The sequence below is a fragment of the Lemur catta genome, chromosome 2 (assembly GCF_020740605.2).
Source record: "Lemur catta isolate mLemCat1 chromosome 2, mLemCat1.pri, whole genome shotgun sequence".
Classification (NCBI taxonomy): domain Eukaryota; kingdom Metazoa; phylum Chordata; class Mammalia; order Primates; family Lemuridae; genus Lemur; species Lemur catta.
In genome coordinates, this window is record NC_059129.1 from 126,879,961 (window position 1) to 126,902,879 (window position 22,919).

The following is a 22,919-nucleotide window of genomic DNA, read 5'->3' on the forward strand; positions in this document are numbered from 1 at the left end:
TGCCAATAAATGAGACAACATAGATAAAAATGGAAAAGTTCCCAGAAAGACACAAACTGCCAAAACTGACTCTGGATCAAAAAGATAATTTGAATAGGCCTATAACCAGTAAAGAGATTGAATTATTAATTCAATATACCCCTCACACACAAAAAGCTGCACCCAGATGACTTCACTGGTGAATTCTACCAAACATTTAAAGAATTAACAGTTCTTCACAAGCTCTTTCAAAGCTACAAGAGGGAATACTTCCCAATTCATTTTATAAGGCCAGTATTAGCCTGATAACAAAACCAAACAAAGGCATCTCAAGAAAATAAAATTACAGACATACTTTATGTATATAGATACAAAAATTCTGAACAAAATACAAGCAAACTGAATCCAATCACATATAAAAAGTGTTTTATATCATGACCAAGTAGGACTTATTCCAAAAATTCAAAGTTGGTTTACCATCCAAAATTAATTAATGCAATACACAATACCAATTGTATTTTTGAAAAACCCACACGATCATCTTAATGGATGGAGAAAAAGCATTTGAAAAAAATCTGAAATTATTTTTTGATAGGAACACTCAAAAATTAAAATAAGAAGAGAACCTAATCAGATGAACTGGAACCTTAAAATTCCATAACTCATATTATACTTAATAGCGAAAGACTGCATGCTCTCATGAAATCCCTGAGATCCATAAGATTGGGAACAAGACAACAATGTTGTTCTTGCAACTGCTATTCAAAATTTTACTGGAGGTTCTTGCTAGATCAATTAGAATGAAGGATAAAATATAAAACATCCAGAATGGAAAGAAAAATAAAACTATGTCGATTTACAAACAATATAGTCTTACATATAAACAATTCTAAAGGATTCATTAAAAAATTATTAGAGCTAATACTAGTAAATGAGTTCAACAAAGTTGTAAGACACTACATTAACAGACAATAATAAGTTTAACTGTGGTAATGGTTGCAAATATATGAGGATGCATTAAAAAATTATTCACTTTACATGTATGAATTTTGTGCTATATGAAGTATGTCTCAGTAAAGCTGTTAGTGAAAAATAGACATGGATCTGAGAAGGAATGATAAAATAGTTAAAAAGAGGGCAGGCTAGGCATGGTGGCTCACACCTGTAATCCCAGCACTTTGGGAGGCTGAGGAGGGAGGATCTCTTGAGGCCAGGAGTTCAAGACCAGCCTGGCTTACATTATGAGCTCCATGTCTAAAATTTTTTTAAAAAAATTAGCTCAGTGTGATGGCACATGCCTATAGTCCTAGCTACCCAGTAGGCTGAGGTGGGAGGATCGTTTGAGCCCAGGAGTTCAAGGCTGCAGTGAGCTAAAGGTTAGGTCACTGCTTTCCAGCCTGGGTAACAGAGTAAGAGCCTGTCTCTTTTTAAAAAAAATTAAAAAATTAAAAAAAAGAGGAAAACAGTTTATTGTTTTTCTTTTCTCTACCTTCACTTTTTCTTTGTTTCAGGCCATCCTCCTTTCTGCAAATGCAGATACATAGTACAAAAATTCCAATTAGTATTGTCAAGATTTTTGGCCAGAAAGGACTCTCCAGTAAAAACCATAAATAATTTTTTTGTAGCCTTTACTAGATTAATGATGTCCTTTTCTTTCCACTTGAGAAGGATTCCCATGACTAGAGCAAGTATGTCTATTCCTTTTTTCTTATTTAGAAATTAAGTCAAACACTAGTGGCTATATACATTGTAAAGTAACCTACAGATTTTGAACCTGTTTCTTTATTTCATAGAATCCAGTGATACTTAGCAGAGTAATGAATCTTAAGATTGTAGATGTAAAATGGGTCCTGCTACCTCATCCACCATCTTAACCCAGACCACCACTGCAGAGCTGCTGAGAGAGCCGGGCTGGGGGTAGATGGAGGAGTTGGGGGCTGGTGAGGGACCTCAGTAGAGAAGATCTATATAAGTCCCTCCCAGATTCAGCCTCCTTGAGTGAGGCCCTCTATCCCTTTTCCTGACATTCCATATAGACATATGCTTTTAGTTCACAATGGGATTCAAAGTGTTTCCAGGACAATCCAGAATTTTCCAACAGTGACTCAAGCTGAAAGATGAGCATTTATAATATTTATACCCTGTGTTAACTCAAGTAACCTGATATATGTGGGTTTTATATCCCACAGAGAAATGATCTTATTGTTTCTGTTAGAGTGAGTAAAATTTTGCATACTACAGCTGAAGTGTGAAAGGCAGGGTGCTAAATGCAAACAGTGACTGAAGCCTTGAATCTGCTAATAGAGTGGTTGAAAATATACATGATGTATATGCTAGATTACGCACGAGGAAGATGGTCATTCCTGGGTAGTTTTTCATTTTTCTTTTTACAGCTTTAAAATATATGCAGGTACAATGACTCAGGCTCCAGGATCCTATTTATTCTCCCAAGGAAACTATTTATCACAATGTTTTGGTATGCAATTTATTCTAAAAATTATTTCCCATGAATATATTGCTATTCTAATTTACATTTTAGGTGATAATATAATCTCAGAACATTTGTAGATTTCTAATATAAACCATCCCAGATTTATAGTAAAAGTTCCTTTCTATGGTATACACATAATTAACTTTAGTCTTCTTGTCTTCTATCAGATCAATGTGATCTCTTTTAATTGGGTCTTCCCTTTAAAAAATAAAGAGGGACCAAAAGAAGAATATAATATTAAATAATTGTAATGTGTAGAAAGCTATGTCTTGGATAACACAACTCAAAAAAATAAAGCAGATTTCATCTCTTGTCAATATTGAAAATTAGCTGCCTATTTAAGTATTTTCCTGACAGATATTGAGAAGTATCTAGAAGAGCAAAAAGACTGAAACACATTATTTCTCTGACACAGAGTAAGAAGGAGGAAATTCCCCAAGTGAAAATATTTGTTTTAAAAACCAGATTAACGTTTATATTCTTATAAAGATGTGCAGCATTCTTACAGGAATGTTACATTATTGCTATTATGAAGTCAGAATTTCACACCAAGACATTTGAATTATATGCTATTTGATTATGTTTGTCATTAACGTTTCTTCCTTTATCATCAATATATTTTTAAAATTTATAGTATGTTTGGAATCCACACTATTTGAACTGTTATTTCTCCTACAAGTATTCCAAAGAATATGTGGCAACCTAAAAAAGAAACAAAATAACAACAACAAAGGAGCATGTAACAACTAAATTAAAACAAACAAACAAAAATAACAAAAACAAAAAAGAGATTAAAGAAATATAAGAGAATAAGGGAAAACTGGGAGCAGAATTTTGGTAATTGCAACATTTGATTCCTATCTTTAATATTGATTTAAGATAACAGTTGATGAAAATGGAGAATGGTCACCTTTGTCTATGTCAAAGGATCATAAGAGACATGAGTAATCAGATCCTAGAGCTAAACGTGAAGCTAAGCAATGCCGCTGTGTCCATAGGTACTGGGAAGCTAGGGATGCTTTTGGAAAGGGGATTTCAGTATTTGATGAGAATAACAATACTTTTATGATCTTAAAATATTGACTGTATTATAAATAAACAAGTCAATATTTTAAACACAATAAATTTAAGTGTTCTTTCCCTTTTAGCTGAATCTAACTTTTGGCAAATGGTCTTTTTATTAAGTTGTTAAATAGTATAAAATCAATTCCATTAAAGCAATGTGTAAAAGAAATGAGCAAAATCATGATACAACCAGAAAGGAGGCTGGGACAGAACACAGACAGACTTACATGGTAATATGTGGTATTAGCATTTAATTTATTTTTATACAGCATTCATTGTTTTTTCTTGTTATCTTAGCATATTTTTTTATAAATTTCAAATAAATTTGACTTTAAATAAAGTTAGATTTCCTTAACACCAAAAAGAAAAAAAAATCTCATCTCTGATGTGAATTAATAATAGCTTCAGTTAATAAGGTCTTTTGGAATTTCCCCCAAAGAAATGATGTCATTTTATTTGCGTTTGATTTCATTTTGTGATTGAGTCTTTTATCTATCAGCTGAATATGTAGATTCATCTACAGACAAAGTTTTATCAACATTTATATTTGATGAGGCTTAGTCAAGGGAAAATAAAAAAAATTACTTGTCTGAATTCAAAAAGCTATAAAAAACGCCACATTTTTCATTGACAACTACTTATCTTTATTATCCTGCCATGGCTAACACAGAGCTAAGCATCCAGTAGGTACTCAGTAGTGTCATAGGATTTAATGAAAGTTTATAACAAACCAGTTAAAATGTTAAAGGGATGATTAAAATAATATAGAAATCTATGAAGTCTATGCAGCCTTAAATATGACTCTACTAAAGTTATCATCTGAGAAAAAGGAGTAGGGGCTAAAAATCCTTGCAATAATTTTTGAAGATTTAAATTCAAGATATAACACATGTGAAAATAAGCATGGAAAACATAAACATATCATTTAATAAATTATAAAGAACTTCTATATGCAATATCTTCACTGGTAGATATTTCCATCAGCACAGAGGTCTCCTATTTGTACCTTGGAGATCATAGTTTCCATGTTCCCCAGAAATATCTGTTATCCTGATTTTGGAAAACAATATGGTAGTTTGCATATAGTTAAACACATACTTAGTACTTGAGGAAGAGATTTCACTCTCAGGTACTTACCCAAGAAAAAAGAAAGTATATGACCATAAAAAGATTTTCATGTGAATGTTTATAGTAGCTTTTTTCATAATTGCCTTAAACTGGATATACTACAAATAGCCATCAACTATTGAACAGATAAACAGATTGCAGTACATCCACATAATGGAATAGTACTCAGCAATGAAAACGACAGACTCCCAATATGTGCAACAACCTGGATGAACCTCTAATGCGTTATGTTAAATGAAAACAACCAAGCATTAAAACTGTATTACTCAACTTGTATAACATTCTGGGGAAGGTAAATCTATAGAAGTTAAAATCAATAGTGTTTGCTAGGAACTGAGAATGTGGGAAGGGGACTGCCTAAATGGATAGGAGGAAACCTTTTGTAGTGATGAAAATATTTTAAATCTTGATTTTGATGATGGTTATAAAACAGTATACATTTGTCAAAAATCATAGAACTCCATACCTAAAAAGAATGAAATGTATTGTATTAAAACTGTAACTCAATAAACAAACTTAATAGAAAAATAAAACCCTGAAAAACACCAAAAAGATTAATAATATGGAGAAAAATGACCAAAAAGTAATCAGCAAGCTTGCCTCGGGCCCTGGGAGAATGATGATCCACTAACTCACATGGTAGATCTTTTCAAAGGACAACTGCTACATGGGGTACCAAGGTCAGTCACACCGTTCATTACAGAAGACTTAAACCTCTTTTCTCCTAGTACTCAATTAAAGAAGACTTAAGTCTCTTTTCTCCCAGTACTCAAGAAGCCTATAATCTCTGTCAAAAGACACATTACTCTTTACATCGTTAGGACTGTAATTACAACTTATTCATTCCACAAAGAGCTACTGAGCACTTAAAAGTGTCAGCTACTGTTTCAATGCGCAGGCATTCTAGTGGTAAACAAGAAACAAGATACGGCAGGACCTTATCCTCAAGGATCATAAATGCTGGTGTGGCTCGGTTTATAGAGATGGTGCCAGGCAATGGGCTGAGTGCTTTTGGAATACCATCTGTCCTTCTTATGCTTTTTTAAAGAATATATAGGAATAATCTTTATATTGTATAATGATGGCAACCAGGTCTTTTTTTTTTTTTTTAAATAAGATTCCAAAGAACCATAAAGAAGAAAGTTATAATCATCTGTATTCTCACCTTTCAGAAGTAACTGCTGTTAGTATTCTGGTACACAGTTTTATAAACACACACACATTCATATATTCATTTAACAAAGATAGTATCTTATACATTGGTGATGGATGGATAATATGATAAAGCAAACATAGCAGAATGTTAGAATTGTGAGCTCTAGTCTGATGGGTATTCACTATATCTTTCAACTTTTTTACATGCTTGAAAAATTTGTTAATAATATGTAAACTATGCTCGAAATTCATGGTGTAAGTCTTCCAATTTCCTTTTATTTTTTCAAGATGTTTTAAATATTATAGATGCTTTTCATATCCAGGTACATTTTAGCATTTTAAAATCACCTTGTCAGTTCCTACAAAACCAAAACAAGAACTGTTTGACATTTAAATTGGATTGTGTAGGGAAAAATTAACATGTTAATAAGTCTTAAGAACATAATGTAGTATGCCATTTATTTCATTTTTATTTAATTTCTTACAGTAATGATTTATATATTTTGTGTAATGTTCTTACACATAATTTATTTTAAAGTATGTTATGTTTTATCATTATGCGAATGGAATTTGTTAATTTCATTTTAAAGTTGTTTATTGTATACACAAATATACTTAATTTTTGTACATTAACTTTGTATTCTGCACAGCTGCCAAATTAAATTACTTTTTCTAGTAGTTTGTTGATTGCTAAAGATCATATATGGACATAATTATGTTGTCCAGAAACAAAAGATAATTTTATTTCTTCCTTTTCAATATGATGATTCATACTTAGTTGCCTTGCCCTATTTTGATGGCTAGGACTTCTAATACAATGTCGAATTGAAACGGCCAGTGTGGGCACCCTGGTTTTGTCCTTAATTTTAGGCAGCAAAACTTTCAATATTTCACCAATATGTATAACGTTGGCTATAGGTTTTTTGAGATGGCCTTGAACAGATTGAGAAATACACTTCTAGTATATTAATATATGAATGTTGAATTTTACCAAATAATTTTTCTGAACCTAGTAAGATGATCATATGGTTTTTCTCCTTTATTTATTTAACATAAGGAATTACACTGACTTTTTAAGTTGAGTCAATCCTGTGTTCCTGAGATCTAATATTATTTTTGTATAAATATGTATATTACAGTGGTTGGTTTGTTAATAACATACTAATAATTTTGACACCTAATTTATGAGTGACATTGGTTTATAATATTCTTTTTTATAATGTTATTCTCAAGTTTTACTTTAAAATATGGTATTCTTATATAATGAGTTGGGATATGGTCCTTTCTTCTCTATTTTCTGGAAGTATTTTTGTAAGATTATTATGTCTGTCTTAAATGTTTGACAACATTGACTAGTAAAGACATCTGGGCCTAGAACTTTCTGAAAAGTTTTTCAGTTAAAAGCTCAATATTTTAAAGTGATGTAGAATCATACAGGTTTTCTCCTTCTTCTGGAGTCAGTTTTGATAAGTTATGGGTTTTTTTAAAAAAAATTACATTTCATTTATCATTTATTGATAAAATATTGCTCATAATATCCTCATTATTATTTTTCAATGCTGTTGGGATTCATATCAATATCCCCCTTTTAGTCTTTATTTTTGAAATTTATTTTATCATCTTTTTTCTTTAACATTTATAGGGGTTTATCAACTGTACTTTTTTTAGTTTCTATGTTGGTGTATGTTTTATAATTCATTGATGTTAACTGTGAACTTTATTATTTTATGTCTTCTACTTAGTTTTATTTATACTCTGGTTGAAATTTAGTCTTTTTCCAGTTTCTTAGAGGGAAGCTTAGATCACTAATTTTAAAATCTTTCTGTTCTTTTCTTTTGTTATTATTGTCATTATTATTATTATTATTATTATTTTGAGAAAGGGTCTTACTCTGTTGCCGAGGATACAGTGCAGTAGCATCATGATAGCTCATTGCAAACTGAAACTCCTGGGTTCCATGATATTCCTGTTTCAGACTTCTGAGTAGCTGGAACTATAGGCACCATGCTTGGCTAATTTTTTAAAAAAAATTTTCATAGAGATGGGGGTCTTGTTATATTGCCCAGGCTGGTCTCAAACTCCTGGCTTCAAGCAATTTTCCCACCTCAGCCTCCCAAAGTGCTAGGATTATAAGCATGAGCCATTGTGACTGGCCACCTTTCTGTTCTTTTAAAAACAACTTTTAAATCCATAAACATTTTCTTGTGGATTGTTTCAGCTTCCTCTCACAAATTTTGATCCTTTAGGATGACCGATTATTCTAAAAGTTATTTTATGATATCTTCTTAGTTCCTGTGTTATTTTGAAATTTGTGATTTTTAACAAGTCATATTGTATTCTAATTGAATACATTATTTTTGTCTGAGAGTTTACTCTGTATTATGTAAATCATTTTAGTTTATTCAAACTTGTTTTATATCCCAGTATATGAAAAGTATTGATAAAAATTTTCTGTTTACTTTTAAAGAATGAGTATTGCATAATGTTTTCTATATATTCTTTATTATTTTTTATCTACTTTTTAATTATTTAAAGAGCAATGTTAAAATCATCAATTATATTTGTAGGTTTCTGTATTTCTCCTTTTAGTTCTAAAAAGCTGTGCTTCCTATATTTTGAATGTTATTATTAATAGTTTCTTACCCACTTAGGGTTCTTGTATGTTCTTTCTGAATTGATCCTTATATCACTATGAAATGACTTTCTTTATCTGTGTGAATAATTATTATTTTGATATCTGCTTTTTCTGTTATTAGTATAGCCATTCCAGCTTTCTTAGTGTTAGTGATTCCAATATATATATTAATTTTCAAACTTTCAACTTGTCTGTCTCTTTTTTTAAATATTCAGTCTGGTGCTCGCTTTGGCAGCACATATACTAAAATTGGAACGATACAGAGAAGATTAGCATGGCCCCTGCGCAAGGATGACACGCAAATTCGTGAAGCGTTCCGTATTTTATACATAAATAAATAAATAAATATTCAGTCTGTGCATCTTATTAACATCATATAATTAGGTTTTTATTTCTTTCTATTTTGATATGTATCCTGGACTTTTGTCAATTTCCATTTAATGTAACCATTCATAGATCTCAGTTCAAGTCTACCTATTGGCTATTTGTTCCTATTTGTCCATCCCGTTCTTTTTATATCCTTTCCTTTTTTTATCCTTTAGTAGATTAATAGATTATTTTCAGTATTTTATTCTCAATTATTGTAGTGAGTACGGTGGAATGCTTCCAAGATCACTTATTCTGGGTCCAGGTGTTTATTCCTTCATCTTGCCAGGATGCTTGACTGCTAAAGGCTCACACCTGAGTCATTCACCAGGTGTTGCCCTTGGCAAGCAGCAGCTGCTTTGCCCAGGTGTCTGCCCTCTCCTTTGGGGTAGCATCTAATGACTGGTTGATGAAGAGGTACAGAGATTTTGCCCCCTCCCCTCATCTCAATTCAGGGTATCTCTGAAGAACCTTGGGACTGATGGTAAGCAGGGTCACTTCTACTTCTACCCTTTTGTTCTGACACATAATTCCTATATATTGGTATACTTGTAACATATTCTGTTTCCCCCTCAACGAGCTCTTAGTTATACATCAATTTACAATTTTTGCGGTATTTGAGATCCAGCTTTGACTTATTAATGTCTAATATAAATACAATTTAGCTTCATTTAACTCCTCTCTTTTTTTGTAATATTGTTGAAATTTTAAATGTATGTATTTTAAATCATTTAGGATATTATTATTTTTGTTTTATAAGTCAATATTGATTTAGATTTACCCACATATTTGCTGTATTCTATTTTTATTTCTTTATACATATCCATGCTCTCAAGTGTTACCATTTTCATTTTGCCTGAAAAATATCCTTTCATATTTTATTCTTTGTGTTTGCTGCTTACACTTTTTACTCAGTTGAAATCTATTTCACCTCAGTTTGAACCCTATTTTAACAGGAAGTCTAAATTGATAGCTAATTTATGTCATCAATTTGAAGATATGGTTTTATTGTTTGCTAGATACCACTTAATCTTGTTTTCTTTACATTTATCTTTCTTTAGGTTGGCACCACCCCCTAAATCTCTGGTTGATGTCTTAATTCAGTTTTAGAAAATTCTTAGACATTACCCTTCAATATGTCAAGCATACAATTCTGGTCTTATATTCTCTGTTTTGTCATTTATAATATAGTACCTGTAGATATCGTGGCTATATTTGAACAAAGACAACTATGTTCCTTTCTTTCCAATGTTTATAATATTTGTGTAATGTATTTCTTCTACACTGAGTGTAATTTTCATTACAATATGGATAGAAATAGTAATATAATGTGGGGATCCAGGGAATACATCTTATTTTCCCACTTTTTTAGAAGCAATCATTATTTTGATGATCATTCTTGTTTAATTTTATAAATTTACACATTTTTGCAATATGTAATATTTATATTCTATATATGTACATATATAGTGTTATGGGCTGAATTGTGTCCTCTGAGAATTCATATGTTGAAGTCCTAAACCCCAGTACCTCAGAATATAACTGTATTTGAAGGTAGCATCTTTAAAGAGGTAATTAAGGTTAAATGAGATCAATAGGGTAGGCCCTAATCCAGTATAATTAGAGTCCTTACAAGAAGAAGAGATTAACACAGACACACAGAGGAAAAACCATGGGAAGACAGAGGAAGAAAACAGCCATCTACAAGCCAAGGTGAGAGGTCTCACATGATACCAATCTTGCTGACACCTTGTTCTTGGACTTCTAGCTTCCCAAACTTTGAAAAAATAAACTTCTGTCATTTAAGTCCTTTAGTCAGTGGTAATTCGTTATGACAGCCCTAGCAAACTAATATATATATATTAGTATATATATTGTATGTATACATTATATATACTATATATACTATAATATATACTATATATATTAGTATATATATTGTATGTATACATTATATAAAATAAATTTTTGCCATATTCATAACATATATCTAATTAAAATGCATTAACTATAAGATGATTCATTTCTCTGAATTTCCATTATATCTCTAGAACATTCTAGAGCATTTACACATAGTACATGCAAAAAACAAAATATGTTATTTGTAATTTTGTCCTTAAATAAGATGTTCTTAGTTTTCCTCTATCATTTTTGATTGATTTGAAATTAAAACAAGACTTATTCTTTGGCAAAATAATCTTCTGACATATTTACATTTCAATATTTTTTAATTAACAGGGCTCAGATTTTATTTACAAAAACTAATCTTACTTCAACATATAACCTTCTGCACTAGTGTCAGTCATATCTCTGAAAGTAACTATTGCCACAAAGGTTGACACAGCAATTAGTGTAGACAAGAGACATACATGACCAATGAGTGGTCTACTTGTCATTCAAACAATATGAAGGGATCTTTACAAAATTCCACTTCTCTTACTTTAAAGAAAATTTACAATGATACTAGCTAAAAGTTCAGTATGATTTGAAATTATATTTTAAATTATTCCTCATTGAATTCAATTTTTAAAATTTTTTTAGTTCAAAATATTAAGGGGGTACAAATGTTTTTGGTTATATGGGATCACTTTTGTAATGCTTGAGTCATGGCTATAAGTGTGTCCATCACCCAGATAGTGTTCATTATACACTTTAGGTAGGTTTCCACCCCTTCCTTCATCTCCCCTACCCCATTCTTGACTTCCACTGAGTTTTACTTCCCTCTGTGAACATACCTGCTTATTGGTTAGTTCCAATTTAATAGTGAATACATGTGGTGTTTATTTTTCCATTCTTTAGATACTTCACTTAGCATAATGGACTCCAGTTCCATTAATTCTTCCATTTTTATGGCTGAGTAGTACTCCATGGTATACATATACACATTTTGTTAATACACTCATGAATGGATGAGCACTTGGGTTGATTCCACATCTTTGCAATTGTGAATTGTACTGCAATAAACATTCAAGTGCAGGTGTCTTTTAATAAAATGACTTCTTTTCCTTTGGGTAGTTACCTAGTAGAAAGATTGCTGGATCAAATAATAGGTCTACTTTTGGCTCTTTGAGGAGTTTCCATACTGTTTTCCATAGAGGTTGTACTAATTTGCAGTCCCACCAACAGTGTATAAGATTTCCCTTCTCTCTGCATCCATGCCAGCATCTATTGTTTTTTGACTTTTAATATAGATGCAGGAAAAGGATTTGACAAAATCCAGCACCCTTTCATGATAAAAACCCTCAACAAACTAGGACTAGAAGGAATATATCTCAAAATTTAAAAGCCACAGCCAACATCATACTGAATGGGGAAAAGTTGAAAGCATTCCCCCTAAGAACTTGAACAAGATAAGGGTGTCACCACTTCTATGCAACATAGTGCCCAAAGTCCTATTCAGAGCAATCAGGCAAGAGAAAGAAAGGAAAGGTATCCAAATAGGGACAGAGGAGGTCAAACTATCGCTTTTTGCTGACGATATGATCTTATATCTAGAAAACCTCAGTCTCTAGTCTTCACCAAAAGACTTCTGGAATTGATAAATAAATTCAGCAAAGTGTCAGGGTTCAAAATCAATGTACACAAATCAGTAGCATTTCTATACACCAATAACAGTTAAGCTGAGAGTCAAATCAATTTTTTAAATTATTTAAAATATGCTTCTATGATTCAGTCTGATTTTGTAACTCACCGCAATGTAAACACAGCGAGGGCAGAAATTTTGCTCTGTTTTGTTTACTAATTGTGTCTCCACCATTACCCAAAAATGCTTGGCACATAGAGGGAATTTGAAAATGCTTGTTAAAGAAATAAATAAATCATATTTGCAAATTTGAATTTTATATATTTAGGGCACTTCAAAATACTTTCAAAATAAAATGTTCTTTCTATATTTTAAGTGAGAGAAATCCTTTTAACTCTGCTTTTAAATTTTATAATATAGATCGTGAAATAAATAACATTTACGCATATATAGCTACAAATTATGTTTTGATTTTATCTATGTGATAAATGGAAATTTATGTAATATCATCACCAAATATGATTATACTGTATAAACTTTTTAATAAATTCCTTTTAATACATATTAGGCTATTGTAGTTTGAGTGATGCCTATGGTTTTGAAACATATTTTTATTAATCACTTTTAATATATGCACACTTCATACCTAAATGTAAATCAAGAAGGTTGGTATTTTTGCCTCATAGAATTAAATTTTGTTGATATAAAATTAATTCAATTATACCAAGGAAAGCATTTAATAATTGCATTCCGAATTGATACAATTCATTTGAAATTAGATTTGTATGAATGGAGGATAAACATATGGATGGATTCAATATTTTTCCTAAGTGTTACATTAAAAAAAAATGAAAAGCACTTAAATTAAAAACATATTTTTACTTTGATAAATGGGTTTCTCACTAATATCCTCTGCAGCCATATGAATTTTAATTTGCATGACTTAACACTTTAACATTTATTTGCATGATTAATGGATGTTCTGTAGCAATACTCATCCTGATTTAAGAAAAGTATGTTGAATTTATCATGTTATATGGACAAAGAAAGGGGTGAGAAAGGTGCTATATGAGTTTACTGTGGATGCTGCTGCAAATTACCACAAACCTGGTAGCTGAAGAAGTGATAAGTATATTTTTTCAAAATTCCAGAGGCCAGAAATCCTAGATCAGTATCGCTGGGTTAAAATCAAACGATTAGCATGGCTTTCTTCCTTTGGTGGGTCTAGAGGTAAATCTGCGCCTTGCCGTTTTCAACTTCTGGTGGCTGCTGGCTTTCTTTGGTTTGTGGTCACATCACTGCAATCTTTGCCTCCATGGCCACATTGTCTTTTCCTCTGCTATCTCTGTCAAATCTCTCCCTCCCAATTATAAGAATACATGTGATTACATTTAAGGTCTACCCGGGTAATCCAGGGCAAATCCCCTATTTCAATACCTTTAATTTAATCACATCTGTCAAGCCCTTTTCTGTCATATAAGGTAACATTCACAGGGATCAGGATGCAGATATATATATATATATCTGGATTTGACAAAAATATACATATATATTTGGTGTGTTGGAGGTCACTGTTCAGCCTACAACGTACTGTCCAACTTCTAGCTCTCACATTCATCTCTCATGCAAAGTACATTTATCTTATCCTGACAGTCACAAAATTCTCAACTCATTATAGTATTGACTCAAGTGCAAAAATCTAATGTTAAGCTCAAAAGTCCCAAGTCTCATCACCTAAAAGATTTAAACCAAATATAGATACTTGATATGCTGGGTAAGATCCATCCTGGGGAAAAGTTCTTCTCTATCTCTGGAGCTATAAAACTAGAAAACAATTTACCCATTCCCAAAGAACAGGGGTGGGACAGGCACAAGAAAAAAGTTGCAGACATGGCCATTTCAAAAGGCAAAAAGCTGAAGGAAGACAGGAATCACTTCTCTCAAGTAAATTAAATATCCAGCAAGGCAAATTGTATTAGATTTCAAGGCCTATTAATAATCTGTGAAGTAAGGCTCTTCCCTGAGGGTTCAGGGCCACTCTTAGGGAATGAGGCTTCATCCTTGAGAATGAGGCTCAGCCCTTGAAGACACTCTTTTTCCATGAAAGGTAGCATGTGATTGCAGTCAAGTAATTTTATCATTCTGTTTTTCTACCTGCAGAATTTGGGGAATCCAACAGGTGTCATTCCTTTTTTCTTAGCTCTGTCCATTTCATTGGAAGCTTGCAATGTTCCTGATGCTATAAAATTCTCAAAAATCTTGTGGTTCTCTTGTGTGTGTCACAAGGATTCACATAATTAGACAAAAGGTACCTCTACAGATCTTTTCTGAGTAATATCATTTGTATTCCCGGCTTCTGCTGAGATAGTCGAGGTGATCTGTAAGACACAGGCTTAATTTCACCATTTGATCTTTTTAAGGCATTAGTTAATGTTTGCCTACTCACGTCCATGCCTTTCCCTTTCTCACACCTTTCTAACAGTAAGTCTTGTAATATTAGTGCCTTCTGCAGTCTGGATAGGCTGATATTTTCCCAAACTACCAAGTCATTGGTTATTTTTGCTTAACAGTATTTTCTTCAATTTATCTGTCTCCTCTAGAATTTCAATATAAGCAGCAAGAATAAACCAGGCCACGCCTTTGATACTTTGCTTAGAAATTTCTTCAGCTAAATATTTAAGTTCATAACTTACAAGTTCTGCTTTCCACATAACTATAGAACATATTCAGCTAGGTTTTCTGCCACTATTATAACAAGGATTTTTTTTCATTAAGTTTCCAAAAGAAGTTTTTCATTTCCTTCTGAACCTCACCAGTAGCATCCTTACCATTCATATTTTGATGAACATTGAATTTATGAAAATATATATAGATATAGATATATAGATATGTAACCATGCACAGCATAACAAGTTTTCCCTAAATAGCAGACTGCATATATGATGGTGGTCCCATAAGATTACCACATTGCTGAAAAATTCCTATTGCCTAGTGACATTGTAGCTTTCAAAACGTTGTAGTACATTGCATTACTCACGTTTGGGGTGATGTTGGTGTACAAAAGCCTACTGCACTACCAATTGTATAAAAGCACATAAAATTTGGTATTGTCATATTTTTGCAATTTTCCCATTTTAATAAGTGTGGAGTGGTATTTCTTATTTTAATTTGCAAGTCCTAAATGAGGCTGAACATCTTTTCATATGCTTGTTTTCCTTCATATATCTTCTTTCATGAGGTGTCTGTTCAGATTTCTTGCCCAATTTTTAATTGGGTAGTTTTTTTCCTTATTGTTGAGCTATAAGAGTTCTTTTTATATTTGGATACAAGTCCTTTATCAGATATGTGTTTTGCAAATATTTTTCCCAGTCTGTGGCTTTCTTTCTGTATCTATTAACAGGGTCTTTGCAGAGTAGAATTCTTTTTTATTTTTAATAACATTAGTTTACTGTGATGCATATAACAAATTTAGTGGCTTAACACAAGATAAATTTATTCCCTCACAATTTTGGAAGCTAAAAGTCTGAAACTAATGTCACAGGGCTAACATAAAAAAGATGGCATGGATATTCTCCCACCGAAGGCTCTAGGGGAGAAACAATTATTTGTCTCTTTGTTGGCTGCTCTCATTCTTTTATTGTGGTTATTGCAATCTCTTCCTCATTGGCTACATTGCCTTCATTAATTTTATGTGTCAACATGGTTAGACCATGGTATCTAAGAATTTGATCAAATCTGGAAGCTGCTATAAAGGTACTTTTTAGATGAGATTAACATTTAAATCTGTAGACGTTAAGTTTCTTTGACTGTCCAGCAGCTTTTTAATTTTATCAGGTCCCATTTATTTATTTTTGTTGTTGCTGTGATTGCCTTTGGGGTCTTCTTCATAAATTTTTTGCCTAGGACAATGTCTATAAGGGTTTTCCCAACATTTTCTTCTAGAATTCTTAAGGTTTCATGCCTTAGGTTTAAGTCTGTTATCCATCTTGAGTTGATTTTTGTGAGAGGTGAGAGATGGGGCTCTGGTTTTAATCTTCTGCATGTGGTTATTCAGTTTTCCCAGCACCATTTATTGAATAGAGATTCTTTTCCCCAATGTATATTTTTGTCTGAATGTTTATGACAGCACAGTTCACAGTTGCAAAGATGTGGAAACAACCCAAGTGCCCATCATTAGTGGATTAATAAAATGTTGTATATGTATACCATGGAATACTACTAAACTACAAAAGGCAATGGTGATCTAGCACCTCTTATATTATCCTGGATAGAGCTTGAGCCCATCCTTCAAAGTGAGGTATCACAAGAATGGAAAAACAAGGACCACACATACTTGCCATCAAATTGGTACTAACAGATCAACACTAAGGTGCTCACATGGTAGTAATATTCATGGCGTGCTAGTCTGGTGGGGAGGTTCGGGGGGTAAACTCACAACTAATGAAGACGGAACATACTGTATGGGGAAAGGACATGGTTCTAGCCCTGGCTTGGGTGAGGCAAAGGCATTACACATAACCAAAATATTTGTACCCCCATAATATTCTGAAATTAAAATAAATAAATAAATAAATCAGTAGACTTTGAGTAAAGCAGATTAACCTCTATAATGTGGGTAGGCCTCATGTAATTACTTTAAGGCCTTCAGAAAAAGGCTGACCTTCCCTAAGGAAGATGGAATTCTGCCACCAATTTCCCTTTGGACTCAAGCTGCAACATCAACTCTTCCCTCCTATGTCTCCAACCTGCTAGAAATCTACCCGGCAGATTTTGGATTTGTTAGCCCCCAACTGTGTGAGCCAAGTCCTTAAAACAAATCTCTCTCTCTCTCTCTCCCCTCCCCTCCCCCACCCGAGAGAAAATGATAGATGATAGATAGATAGATAGATTGATTTGCTGGAGAGCCCTGAATAATATATCTCCTCTTCTCTGACTCTTTCTTAGAAGGATACATGTGATTGCATTAAAGGCCCACCTTGAAATAGGGGATAATCTCCCCATCAAGATCCTTAACTTAATCATATTTGCAATATCCTTTTACTGAAATATAAAGTAACAGTCACAGGTTCCAGGGGTCAACATGTAGATATCTTTTCGGGAGCCATTATTCAGCCTACCACAGGTGGACCTGAGAAGGCTTACTTTTTAAAAACAGTAGTAATATCTGTGTCAAATGGAGGTGGAGAACAAAAACTGGCAAATTTGTTCTGGGCAACACGTATTTAAATTATAGCAGAAGACCTAGCATCTATTTTCTGAACTTTTAAGTCTACTGATATGTATGCAAATTCATGATTTCAAATATTAATTACTTTTAAAGATATTCAATAAAATGAGAATATGGAAGTATAAAGATATATGATATGGTTTCAAAATATATTAGCAATATAAAGTATACTCATTTTAAAGTTTTAAAATATATTCATAACATAAAGTATAGACATAATACTATCAATTAGGAATATAAATTTTTCCTTGCTATATCTCATTCTATAAATATCAAAAATATTTAAATTTTAAGTAGGTAGAATTAAACAATTAAGTCAGTAACACTGTGTAATAAAATGATTTTACGGAATACATCAAAAGCATATATGGATTTTTTTATAACAAAAAATTTTGAATAAGAAAGGGATCCCAGGACTTCATAGACAAACATAGTGGCTGTGGGGGTGGGTCAGTAGATAACAAGGAATGGGACATAGTTACAGCAAGATCTGCATGGGAAAAAGGTTAGCTAGTGGAAAAGGCAAATAAAATAGCAACATTAAAGATAAGTCACCTCTTATATTCTTCACTTATTTTCTTGAGAGCAAACCCCTTCTCAAATGGGTCACCAAGCAGTTTTAAAATAAAAGGACAAAGATTAAAATGAAAGGACAAAAATTAAGACTATGCCTGTTTCAGTCCCATACATTTTATAAAAGTGTCATTTCTGTTATACAGGCATTTGAATAAAAGTAACTGTTTTTCAGTTTGAGCATGCATAATGTTCTGCCATTATCATTTCATCTAAAAAATTCAGAATAAATATTTTAATATTGCTGCATTCTCTGGATTCAGATTTCTAGTAAATATTCCACTTAATAATTAAGTTCAGGTGTTCTTGAATGAACTTATCTTCTTTTCATGTGGTCAAATTACATCATGCTGTATTTAAAATCCTAATCACTTGTAAAATACTGGAAGTTCAATAAAATTTAATTATTAGATAAATCAATCATTACGTTGGCTCTTTATTTCCTGGGAACTGTATTTTGTTTTGTCTTTCTTTGTTTGGTGTGGTTTTATTTTTCAAAAGCCTGAAAAATTGTTCAATAATTTAATTCTTTGTATATATTAAAATATTTATATAAGAGTATTGTGGGGTCGTAGAGCAGCAACTTGTAACTGGGATTGAAATTTTAAAAGCAGGAGTTTCTGGTAGGCATGAAGTCAGCTTCATTTGCTTTTGGCAATTCTAAGAACATTTAAAAATGGACCTTAACCAAATAAACCATAATATTATTTATAAATTTTGTGAAACAGAAACAAAACGTAACAGTATATGTTATGTACTATTATTTAAATATTCTTTAAAAAACAAAGCAAAAGAGGAGGACTTCCTGTAGAATTAAGTAATAATACTATTGCAACAAAAAGTCAATTTACTTCTTCAACCGTAGCATATTTCTGTCAAGCTTTATTCAGTCCCATAAAAGATTATGCAGAAGAAGAGACAACAATGATAAGCTTATTCATTACCTCTGAAAAGCTGATCTAAGTAAAACAGATATCTAGATCAAATAATACAATGGATTCACTATATTATACTCCTGTGATTTGTGAGGGAAATTCTATTAAATGCTTTCATATTAACATTTATAATTATTTAATATTATGCTTAATATATAAAATGAAACTTCTTTTATTAGTTTTCAGATTTAAAAAGCTGTATTCAGAGCTCAATTTAAACTGGTATCTGGCAGACAGCTTGATGCAACTTCTCCCAATTCTAACCAAATTGCCTATGAAAACAAAAAGAGAGCTGGGCTCTCACATCTCTGCTCCAAACAAAAGACTGCCAGAGCCCATGGCTAGAATGGAGTAGGATCTTCCTAGTAGCTTTAAGTTCCATCAGGCTACATTTTGCGGTACAGCTGTGACCTACTTATGAATTTTCATGTGACACAAAGCAGACCTGTCATTCAGCAAGAAGAAAAAAGGCATTTGTTCCATTCTACCTTGCTTTTTCCTTTGGCTCATAGACCTACAATCTTTACCAACCAGACCCCAGGCTTTCATCCATGCTTCTCCCCTACGTCCATCTACCTCTACCCTTCTCCGTTAAAAGAAAGAAATTTTCAGAAATAACTGGATGTAAAGAAACAAATTGGGAGAACTCTGACATGTCTGATAGTGATGCAGAGTTTCACATACTCTTTATTTAGACAGTTAAGTAACTAGAAATGCTGAAAGAATATCAAACAAAGCACAGTGCAGATGTACGCATTTAATGCAGACACTAGATCTAAAATGGACTAAGCCCTACTCACATTAACATGCTGGGGTTTTTTTTGTTGATCAAGGACAGATATATCAGCAAATAATGAGGACCAAAAGTAATGTGGGCAGTCATTATTTGTTTGGAAAATTGAAGCTTATAAAATATTTTCTTGTTCAAGGATAAGTAAATAGGAAAAAAAACCCAAACACAACAAATTAACAAATTTACATTAATCTTAGAAAATTAATATTGTCCCATTATAAATTAAAAATAAAATTAGAACCAAAAAAAAAAATCTACCGAGAAAAGGAGATAGGTGAGAAAAGTAAACATGAAAGTAAAATATAAGACATAATTTAAGTCAGCTTCACAGATAACGCAAGTTAGAAGTGGCAGAGTGGTGTATTAAATTATTAGACAAGCAAACCTAATGTTTTTCAAAGTACAAGGGCAAAGGATATTGGGGTGAAGACAATGAAAGCAAAAATAACAGATAGCAAGGAGGGAAAACTGATACATAAAGAAAGTATTATGCTCTTACTGGGAAGGAAAATAAAACTATATGTACGGTGGGGGGGGGAACATGAAATAAAATATTCTAAACTTTAGAAGAGAACTCTATAATTAGATTTTTTAAAGTACCACAGTTTAGGCAGACCTAATCAAAGATCCAAAATTGACCAAACTACTATACCCTTAAATATTCATTCCTGTGTTTGCAAAGTATTAATACAAACCTGCCATAGGCTGTCTCTAGCCATCATTGAATATGGAAGGCAGAGTAAAGCACACTCACACCTGGAGGACACAGAAAGCCTTTGTCTGCCTTATCTTCCCTGTTTTGTTAAGGAATCCTCAATGTCTTTTCTGAAAGTTCTTTAGAGTGCAGGCAGTCTAGGACTCTACCACCCAACCAGTCTCTTCCCTCCTTCCCTTGGGATAGAACTTGGTTAGCAGTCTGAGAGACATCCCAGCCTACCCTAGCTCTATCCTATTTTCTTTTACACAGGCATCTCCCCCCCAAAATCATGACATGTTTAATCTAGTGTCCAGATCTTCATCTCAGAGGGCCAGAAGTAAAAGAGATAAATAGAATATAACCTTTTAATAAGAAAAAAAAGTTTAAATTAATAGGGCACAGGTGAGCATTATAGTGATGAGATAGATTCATTTTAGCTAACTGAATTTTCATAAAAATAGCAATGCATATTTATTCTAGAGAACTCAGAACACAAAGGAAAAACGCCAAAAATATCAACCAAAAGAAACAAGGATTGTCATTAACATGTTGGCATATTTCATTAGTATTTTTTCATGTACAATTTCTTTTAAACTTCAGTTAATAATAAAAAATACATTTTATTGAAAATGTTTTAGGAGTAGGCAACAGCAAAAGGTATATAAGAAGAATTGGGGAAAACAAATAATGAGCAAGAAGGGAGAGTTTTTATAATTATTTTTAATTTTAAAAGTATCATTTAGAAGGTTTAATAATCATTTTATCCTTTATAGGAGAGGTTTTCCCCCAGCTTTATTGAGGTATAACTGGCAAAACCAAATTGTATATTTTTAAAGTGTACAACTTGGTGTTTTGAAAAGTATACATTGTGAAAAGATTACAATAATCATGATAATTCATATATTCATCACCTCACATAGTTACTATTTTGTGTGTGTGTGGTGGGAATATTTAAGATCTACTTCGTCAGCAAATCTCAAGTACACCAGGTCCCTGAGTAACATTGTTTCCTTCAACTCATTTTGTTATATTAACAACATTGATGCAAAAGAAAAGATAAATTCCAAAAGACAGGGGCTAATGCCCCTGTCCATGTGGAGTTGGCAAGCTCTCCCTGCGTCTGCATGGGTTTTCTACATGCACTCTGGTTTCTTCCCACAAGCCAAAGATCTACCATTTAGGTTAGTTAATCAGTGTATTTACATTGTCCCAGTCTGAGCCAGTGTGGATGTGTGTGAGTGTGCCCTGCAAAGGAATGGTATCCTGTCCGGGCCCCGTGCCGGCCCGGCACCCTAAGCTGCCGGGATAGGCTGCAGCCACACACAACTATATCATAATCTTACAAATGCATGACAGTAAAAGATGTGGTAGGAACACTCTCAGCAAGATCACAATATTTGCTGTTGTTTGTTTTTGAACTGTATGGTGATAGGAGGCATCCTCACAATTTTCATTTTCCAAACATCTCTTCCTTGATTTAAGCCGGCAGCACTGTGACACTGTTACTCAATGATTCACCAAAAATTGGGTAAATAATTATTTTACTTGTTTTTATTACTCTTTTTAAAATGTATATATAGCTGACATTTATTTCAATGTTTAATATCAGATGTGTTTTGGGTCTTCATTTAGAAGTTTGGTGACTAGAAATACACCACAAATACTTAACTCTTATTAAGGCTATATCGATTAGCCTATGGTAAAATTGGTTTTGCTATATGTCATTTTGCTTAAAGTCGCCCTTTCTAAGAACCTATCAATAATGTTAAGTGAGGACTAACTGTATACAATAAAGTATTATTAACTATAGTCATCATGCCATACAATGGATCTCCAGAAATTATTCATCTTGTATACCTAAACTTTGTATCCTTTAAACAGCTTCTCCACATTTTCCCCAACCTCCAACCCCTGGAAATAACTGTTCTACTACTCTCTGATACTATGAGTTTGATTTTTTTTAAGATTACACATGAAAGTGAGATCATAGAATATATCCTTTTATGTGCTTGGCTAATTTCACTTAGCACAATGTCCTCCAGGTTCATCCACGTTGTTGCAAATGACAAGATTTCCTTCTTTGTTCACATGTGTAAGTACATACCTCACATTTTCTTTATCCATTTATCAATCAATGAGCACATATGTTGATTTTATATCTGGCTATTGTGAATAATGCTGCAAGGAACATGGGAGTGCATAAGTTTTCTAGGTATTGATTTCATTTCTTTTGGATATATACCCAAGAGTGGGATTGCATGATTATATCGTAGTTCTATTTTTAATTTTAAAGGAAACCCTATACTGTTTTCCATAATGGCTATACCAATTTACGTACTTTTTCTCCACTTC

At 32.6% G+C, this 22,919-nt stretch overlaps 1 non-coding gene across 1 annotated transcript; it reads left to right on the forward strand.

The window, feature by feature from the left end:
• The first annotated feature begins 8,672 nt into the window (after positions 1 to 8,672).
• LOC123633631 lies at positions 8,673 to 8,779 on the forward strand. The gene has a single exon (XR_006733659.1). It is a non-coding gene; the product is annotated as a U6 spliceosomal RNA (small nuclear RNA).
• Positions 8,780 to 22,919: the final 14,140 nt, after the last annotated feature.